The 9377-nt window shown below is 38.9% G+C and overlaps 1 protein-coding gene across 1 annotated transcript in view; it reads left to right on the top strand.

Annotated features, from left to right (window-relative positions):
* Nucleotides 1-344: 344 nt before the first annotated feature.
* Nucleotides 345-9377, top strand: part of KCNJ6 (potassium inwardly rectifying channel subfamily J member 6) — a 260887-nt gene continuing 251854 nt past the window's right edge. The window contains exon 1 of the mRNA XM_081799984.1: nt 345-707. The gene's annotated coding sequence lies outside the window, so the exon portion shown is untranslated. The remainder of the gene's footprint in view (nt 708-9377) is intronic.

Raw genomic sequence — 9377 nt, 5'->3', positions numbered from 1 at the left:
CACACCCGGGGAGGGGTATGGGCGGCGGGTAGGCGTCTGCGGACCTCCTGCTCCTCCCCTCCGCGTCCCTGCCCCCTGCCTCTCTGGAACACACTGTTGTGGCCGCTTTCCTCCAGCACGCGGCGCTGCGCTCGCTTTTATCCACGGAGCCGCGCGGGTTCGTGCGCGGCCAGCGGGGCTCAGCCGGTCCGCTGGAATTGAGGAGCATTCATTGAATCTGCGGCTTTCATGACGTCTCCCTGCGTGGCCCATCACTTTTCTCCCAGCCGGGATTTTTTTTTTTTTTTCCGCCACTTTTGCCTTTTCCCCCTTCCCTCCACCGGCTCCGCCGCCCGCGTGCCTGCCCGACGCACACCCTCCGCCCCTCCTTTGACCCCGCGCCCAGCCCTCCTCTCCTCTCCTCTCGCGGCCAAAGGGAGCCAGTTTGCAGACGGCCGCACCTGGCCGGAGAGGTTGGGCGGGTGGAGGGGTGGGGATCCGCGGGAACCGGGAAGCCAGACCCAGAGCTGGATGCACCGCCAGGAGAATGGAGTCTCCTAACAGCCTCCCGGGGCTGATGTGAAATTTGACCATCTGATTCCAGCTTTTCTTTCCTTTTCTTTTTTTATTTTCTCCCCTCACCATCCATCGTGTAGTGAATTATTAAATCTTGCTCCGTTCCAAGAGAGGAGATCATGATTGAGTGAAACCACCCTGTCCGCAGCAAGGTAAGCGGTGCGCTGAGTTGCTCGAAGGCGAGAAGCTGGCATCAATCTGGGCAAAACGTTCCGTGCCCTCGGGTCCCCACCTCCCCCTCCCCAGTCTCCGCCGCCGCTGCATGCTCCACGCTGATGAGAAACATGATGCCCAAGTCAAGGGAAAGGCGAGGGAGAAGCCAGTTACATAACAGAAGGGAAATCTGTTTCCTACGGTTTTCATTAGCAGCTGAAAACTCGCAAGGGGGGCGGGGAGAGGAGGGGTCTGCATGCCCTGGGCTCAGAGAAACCCAGTCAGTTATTGCAGACATCATTTCAACATACGTTGGCAAAGAAGAAATGCACTGACTAACTGGCAGGGGCGGCTTGAGGTGTAGTCATTTACAGTTGGGAAAAGCCCATTGTCTTTATGGAAAGCTGTATCCTTGTTCTTCTTTGCATAGAGGAGAGAGACAGAGACGGAGACCGGGAACATCAGAAGGAGGAAAAGGAAAAGTGAGGGGTGGGGAGAAACAGGCAGAAAATGGGAAACAATAACTCCTAACTGTTGTCTATCAGTAAAACCAGGGATGTGATATGATGGCTACAAACAGTGAATAGGAAGCTCTCCCTAGAAGTAAACTGAATTGTTTTGTAATTGGAAGGAAAAAGAAACCTTTCAGATAAACTGAGATGTTTATGGCATTTAGGGAGTTGGACGAATCCCCTGACTTGATTCCTCCTGGGTATATTTTCATTTGCGTCAAGACATTAAGCTTGAATTAGTTTTTTAACAGAAATAACATTAGTATTCCCCAGACCCAATAAAACCTTGGGTCGATCCACAGGTATATCTCTTGTACCAGCCTCAATATGGAGAGACACTTAAGGAGGGAAGATGTTAATAGAAACAGCCACAGAAATGGGGTGAGGTTAATGGAGAAACAAAATACCAGAATTTTCCAAAGAATCCCGCCTCCACTCCCAAAAAAGGAAGAGAGAGAGAGAAAGGGAAGAAAGAAAAAAAAACTCCAATGTTTGGGAGTTAGAAATTCATTATGTGAGTGTCTCCTGCTTGCTTTTATCCAAAGTCTGATGGTACTGGGGAGCCCCCACCAGATAGGGTGTAATACCACATCCCTACTAGCTCCTCACCGTGCCTACCTTTCTTCTGCAGAAAAACAGAGGAGGGGGATACCCAGGAGCTGATTAGAAAGAAAAAGGGGTTTGCTGTAGTCAGGGCACAGCTAACTAAGCTTCGCCCATTTTGCCTGGAGAAAGAAAGAGCTGAGTCTCCATGGCGACCCAGGTGGGAGGGGAGAAGGCAGGTCCAATTACAACAAAAAACATTGGACAAAACTTTCCCAGCTTCAGGCGAAGAAATAAGCCAGCCAGGTATTCTGTGGAGGGTCCCAGGGTATCGGTTCTGCCCAAGTTCCTGGCCGCGACCCCCAAGGGGGCTTCTAGAACTGGCGGACACCCACTCAAACCTCCCGAAGTTGTCCAGAGGCCACTGAGATGGTTCAGGCAGCAGGTTTCGGATTCAGCACCAAGGCCAGAGCACAAGCGCCAGGTTCCCACCTCCCAGTCGGCTACCCCGAGAATGCTATTAGCTCCTTTGGTGACAGAAGCGATCACTTTCTATAAAGGAACGGTTCTCTTGCCCGTGCAGAATCTGGATATCTGATTATCCACGGAATTGCGTGGGACAGAGAAGCTTGCAAATCATCCATTTCACGCATGGCGGTGCATCAGAGTAACTATGCAAAATCAAGAACACTGAAACAGCAAAAGATCCAAGCTGAACTGAGAATGGAGAATGATCCTGTCCTCAGGGGAGCAAAGGGGTGCAGCGCGCGCGTGCGCACGCGCGCACACACACACCCACACCCACACACATACACACACGCCGGACCAGTCTCTGATGAGAGTTGCCTAGTTTCAGCCAAGTCCCTTTGGTTTCAAAAGCATCCATTCATTCCTTACCCTCTCACTGTCCTCTACACTTTTTATAGGGCTTCGATGACAGAAAGACTGTGGGAACACCCTGTCAGTGAGACACCAGTTAACCAAATCCTTTCTAGGGGCTCTGAGACCCTGGAGGGTAGAGAAATAAAATACTCTTAGTCCAGACCTGACAGACTTTCTAAGGAGCTGGTGAGCTCCAGGAAAGGGAAGAGAGGATGCTAGTGAGGTGAGAAGCAGTAACTGTACCTTTAAGCCAACATGTGAGTAGGGCAGCTACATTTCCAAGGTTCTAGGGCATAGGAAACAGAGAGGGAGTCACTTCTCTTAATAGAAACAAGGAAGAAACTGTGCAAGAGGGAAGGATTTATTATCACTCGAGTTCCCTTTCAGCATTCATTGAGAGAAAACAGGTAAGTCTCTCTTGCCATTCTGCTTTCACCTGGGGCAAAGCTGGTCTCTGTCCTGCTGTCCTCATCTTTGGTCGTAGATACACACACACACACACACACACACACACACACACCAGTACTGATAAGGAAAAATAGTAGAGGAAGGTGGCAGTCACATTTCTAATAGATCGCTTTTACGAATAGCATCCAGGTGTTACAAGGCACAGTTTGAATTGCAGAGCCCATTCAAAGTTTGACAACTGGTTGGAAATACTGACAGTGCATTTACAATACACTGGGCTGCTATTCTCTTTTGAGGATGCCCTTATGTGTGTGTGTTTAGTCTTTAGCTGGTTCTGGTTTGTTCTCTATGAAGGTAAATGAGAGGAATCCTGATTTTCTTTGTTGGGCTTTCCAACTGTGGGCATGCCATTGCTTTCTAAAAATGATGCATGCAGAGCACTCAGGACTTGGTTAAAACAGTGTGTTTATACCTTCCAGTTTTTGTTTTTTGTTTTTTGTGATCTCTACTGATGGCAGAAGCAATCTATTCCAAACCTGGTCAAAAGATGAGATGTTATACTATTTCTTCCATTTCAATTTCTGATGGATATTGATAAGTTTATCCGTGATTTAATTTATAAAAGAGTTGCTACCTAAAGTAGAGAGAAGTGGTGCATGGAGTACTGTTAGGACTTAAAACAACTGTACTTTGGCTTTGCTCCATCTGGTATTATCAGCAGAAGAGAAGTAGAGATTAGTTATGAAGATAAAGCCATACAAGAATATAGGTCATTCCATAAAAAAGATCACTTATAATGTATTTGTGAGTTCCAAAGCTCAATTTCTCTCATGAATTAAAAAAATGGGAATATAAATGATCGAGGTATAGAAAATTGCTCAATCAATGATCTTTAGTTCTGGTAGATTCTATGTTCATATATTCGGTGCTAATTTTTCAAACTAGGACTTGCTTTCTTCCTGGGTGGCTAATTGCTGAGCAAAGTATCATTATGCCCTGATGGCAGTCAATGGCATAAGCCAAAATAATTGGTCCACCCATTTCAAGTAAGATTTGTTAAGGAGACTTAAAATTAATCCCTGTGCAGTTGGAACCTTTTTATAATATTTTTAAAAATAATTTTGACACCTAACCCTGGTATTTCCTAAATGTCAGTAAATAATGTATATTAACTTTTATGACCCAGGTCTTTATTTAATACATAGGATTTACATAGGCTATTTCCTTTGAATATAAAGAAATGTTTTAATTCACTCTCAAATTCTCCCCATCTTACAAACTATATCTGCTTTATAGGATAAAAGAAAATAAGACATCAGAAGAGCTGTTTAATAAGCAACAGAAAAAAATTTATTGGCAATTAAAAATAAATAATATGATTTTATTGAAACTTAACCCCATTTACTGATTTTAAGGGGTAGAAAGTGTTGCTTTTTTCAAGGGTTGAATCTTGATTATGTGAATCTTCATGGAAATAAGATAAAGCCTCTTTATCAAAATGGGCAAGTAAGCAAGGTGAAGCTCTTTTCAATAGCTCTTACAAATGATATGTAAGCAATATGCAAATTAATAAGGGAAAAAGACTAGAGAGCATCAGAAGAAGAGGAAGGAAGCTAGGGGGAAAGGCTAGCATTTAAGGCTACTATATTTTTACCAGCATTAAAGTAATGACACTTTTGAACCAAGGGCTCTTTTGTCTGTTTGTCTTTTAACTCATTGTAACAGGATGTCAAGGTTTGTGGAACTGACTTATTATAACTTATTGATATGGCATTTATTGTTTCTTTCCTTTATTTTCAAATGTCATTTTAAATATCAAAGGAGAATTGATTCACTCTAGATTTTTTCAGAATTATTAAATTTGGTAATATCAATTAAAGAGAAATTGGTAGTTAAGTTGAAAAATCATCAAGACACTTGTTGAATTAAGGTTTTCTTTCTAGTTGTAGTTTGAGTGTTCAGGGAGATAAAACAAAATAAAATGCAATCATTTGGGATAATACATTTTAAAATGTGTATTAAATAATTAGCTCTAGAAATAATTAGGATCCTATACAAAGAAGAGATCATCATAATTGTAGTTAGTGTTCTAATGATACTCTGGTAAAGTGCTAGAATATACACATACTTGATATCATTTTACTAGCACTAATTAATTACACAAAGTTATTTCCCTCAAATAAAGAAGGACAATGTCATCTTTTTTTTTATTTGAGTTATATTTAGTTACTTGACATCTGTATACATTGTGAAGTGGTCATCACAATAAGTCCACTTACCATCTATCACACTACAAAATTAATAGAATGTTATTGATTATATTCTCCATGCTCTATAGTATATAACCATGACTTATTTATTTTATAAGTGGAAGTTTTATTTCTTAATCCCTTTCACCCAGTTCATTCCTACCAACCACCCCCACCCCCTGCAACCACCTATCTGTTCTCTGTATCTATGTGACAGGGTTTTGTTGGTTTTGTTTTTCAGATTCCACATGCAGTATTTGTCTTTCTTTGTCTGACTTATTTTGTTTAGCATAATACACTTATGATCCATCCATGTTGTTGCAAATGATAAGATTTCATTCTTTTTTATGGCTAAGTAGTATTCCATTGTATATATACACCACATTTTCTTTTTTTTTTAAGTACTTTTTAAATTTTTTTTTTTAAGATTTTATTTATTTATTTGAGAGAGAGAGAATGAAAGAGAGAGCATGAGAGGGGTGAGGGTCAGAGGGAGAAGCAGACTCCCTGCCAAGCAGGGAGCCCAATGCGGGACTCGATCCCAGGACTCCAGGATCATGACCTGAGCTGAAGGCACTCGCTTAACCAACTGAGCCACCCAGGCGCCCACACCACATTTTCTTTATTCATTCATTTATCAGTAGGCACTTACATTATTTCCATATCTTGGCTTTTGAAAATAATGCTGCAGTGAATAAAAGAGTGTATATGTCTTTTCAAATTAGAGTTTTTGATTTTTCAAATAGGTATCCAGTAGTGGAATTGCTGGATCTTATAGTAGTTCTATTTTTTATTTTTTGAGGAACTTCTATGCTGTTTTCTATAGTGGCTGCACCAATTTGCACTCCCACAACAGAGCACAAGAGTTCCCTTTTCTCCACATTCTCACCAACACTAGTTATTTCTTGTCTTATTGAGATTAGACATTCTGATTGGCATGAAGTGATAGCTCATTGTGGTTTTGATTTGCATTTCCCTGATGATTAGTGATAATGACTACCTCTTCCTGTGCATGTTGGCCATCTGTATGTCTTCTTTGGAAAAAAGTCTATTCAGATCCTCTGCTAATTTTTTAATCAGATGGTTTTTGTTATTGAGTTACAGAAGTGTTTAAATATATTTTAGATATTAACCTCTTATTAGATAGGTGACTTGCAAATATCTTCTCCCATTCAGTAGGTTGCCTTTTCATTTTGTTGAAGGTTTCCTTCACTGTGCATAAGCTTTTCAGTTTGATGTAGTCCCATTGTTTTTGTTTTGTTTCCCTTGCTCTTGGAGACAGATTCAAAAAACATTGCTAAGACCAATGTCAAGGAGCTTACTGCCTATGTTTTCTAGAAGTTTTACGGTTTCAGGTCTTAAATTCAAGTTTTTAATCCAAGTTGAGTTGATTTTTATATATGTTATAAGGTAATGGTCCAGTTTCATTCTTTTGCATGTAGGTGTTCAGTTTTCCCAACACCTTATTGAAGAGACTGTCCATTCCCCATAGTATATTCTTGCCTCTTTTGTTATAAATTGAACACATATGTGTGCTTATTTCTGGGCTCTCTATTCTGTTCTGTTGATCTATATGTCTGTTTTTATGCCAATACCACACTGTTTTGATTAGTATCAGTTTGTAGAATAGTTTGAAATCAGGGAGGATGACACCTCCAGCTTTGTTCTTCTTTCCCAAGATTGTTTTAACTATTTGGGGTCTTTTGTGGTTTCATACAAATTTTAGAATTATTTGTTCTAGTTCTCTAAAAAATGTCATTTGAATTTTGGTAGGGATTGCTTTGGATCTATAGATTGCTTTGGGTAGTATGGACATTTTAACAATATTAATTCTTCCAACTCATGAGCATGGAATATCTTTGCATTTATTTATGTCTTTTTAATTTCTTTCATCAGTGTCTTATAGTTTTCAGTGTACAGGTCTTTCACCTTATTGGTTAAGTTTATTTCCAGGGATTTTACTAAGTTGAAGAACATTTCTTCTATACTCACTTTGTTGAGAGTTTTTATCAGAAGGGGTTGTTGAATTTCATCAAATGCTTTTTCTGCATTTTTTGAGATGATCATATGATTTTATCCTTCATTTTATTAATGTGGTGTATCACACTGATTAATTTGTAGGTGTTGAACCATCCTTGCATCCCTGGAATAAATCCCACTTGATCTTGGTATATGATCCTTTTAATGTACTGTTGAATTTGGTTTGCTAATTTTTTGGAGAATTTTTCATATACATTCATCAGGGATATTGGCCTATAATTTCCTTTTCTTGTAGTGTTCTTGTCTGGTTTAGGTATCAAGGTAACACTGGCCTTGTAAAATGAGTTTGGAAGCTTTCCCTACTCTTCAATTTTTGGGGAGAGTTTGAAGATAGGCATTAAATCTTATTTGAATGTTTGGTAGAATTCACTAGTGAAACTGTTTGGTCTTGTGCTTGTGTTTGTTAGGAGGTTTTTAATTATTGATTTAATCTCCTTACCAGTAATCAGTCTCTTCAGATTTTCTATTTCTTCTTATTCAATCTTGGAAGATTCTAAATTTCTAGAAATGTATCCATTTCTTCCAGGTTTTTCAATTTTTTAGTGTATAATTGTTCATAGTAGTCTTATGATCCTTAGCATTTCTGTGCTATTGGTTGTAACTTCTCTTATATTTCTGATTTTATTTATTTGAGCCGTCTCTCTTTCTTTCTTGGTGAATCTAACTGGAGGCTTGTCAATTTGTTTGTCTTTTCAAAGAATCAGCTCTTAGTTTCATTGATTTTTTTAATTGTCTTTTAGTCCCTATTCCATTTCTTTCCACTCTGATCTTTATTATTTCCTTCCTTCTACAAACTTTGGTCTTTGTTTGTTCTTATTTTCCTAGTTCCTGTAGAAGTAAAGTTAAAATGTTTGAGATTTCTCTTGCTTCTTGAGATAGGCCTATATTGCTATGAACTTACCTCTTAGAACTGCTTTTGCTGCATCCCATAGATTTTGGTATGCCATATTTCTATTTCCATTTGTTTCCAAGTATTTTTGCATTTCCCCTTTGACATCTTCTGTGACCCAGTAGTTGTTCAATAACATATTGTTTAATCTCTGTGTATTACAGGTTTTTCAGCTTTCTTCTTGTAATTGATTTTTAGTTTCATACCATTGTGGTTGGAAAAAATGCTTGATATTGCTTCAGTCTTCTTGTATTTATTAAGACTTATTTTTGTGACCTAATATGTGATCTAGCCTGAAGAATGTTCCATGAGCCATTGAGAAGAAAGTCTATTATGTTGTTTTTGGATGGAATTGCTCTGTATATATCTATTAAGTCCATTTGGTCTAATGTGCCATTTAAGGCCAATGTTATCAATTTATTTTCTGTCTGGATGAGTTATATGTACATTGAAGTCAGTGGAATGCTAAAATTGACTACTATTCTTGTATTGCTGTCAATTTCTACCTTTAGGTCTGTTAATATTTGTTTTATATGTTTTTGTCCTCCTAAATTGGATGCATGTGTGTGTGTGTGTATATATATATAAATATATATACATGCTTTGCCTTCTTGCTGGATTGACCCCTATACATTACATAATGCCTCTCTTTGTCTTTTATATCTTTGTCTGATATAAGTACAACTATACCAGCTTTCTTTTCACTTCCATTTCCATGAAGTATCTTTTTTCATCTCTTTGCTTTCAGTCAGTGTGCATCCTTACTTCTGAAGTGAATTTCTTATAGGTAGTATGTAGATATCTTTTTTTTAATCCCTTCAACCACTTTATGTCTTTTGTTTAGAGAATTTAGTCCATTCATATTTAAAGTAATTATTGACAGGTGTGTACTTATTTCAATTTTGTCCATTGTTTTTTGGTTGTGTTTGTAGTTCCTCTCTGTTCCTTTTTTCTCTTTCTCTCTTCCCTCATGGTTTGATGACTTTCTTTATCATTATGCTTAGATTTGTTTCTCATTTTCTTTTGTGTATTTACTGTAAGTTTTTGGTTTGTGGTTACCATGAAGTTCACATATGTCATACTATGTATAAAACAGTCTATTTTAAGTTGATAGCAATTTAAATTTGAACACATCCCAAAACTCTA

The sequence above is a fragment of the Leptonychotes weddellii genome, chromosome 1 (genome assembly GCF_054177405.1).
Source record: "Leptonychotes weddellii isolate Sample4059 chromosome 1, ASM5417740v2, whole genome shotgun sequence".
In the NCBI taxonomy this organism is placed as follows: domain Eukaryota; kingdom Metazoa; phylum Chordata; class Mammalia; order Carnivora; family Phocidae; genus Leptonychotes; species Leptonychotes weddellii.
The sequence above is the reverse complement of the archived record's forward strand: the minus strand, read 5'-3'. Positions and strand labels throughout refer to the sequence as shown.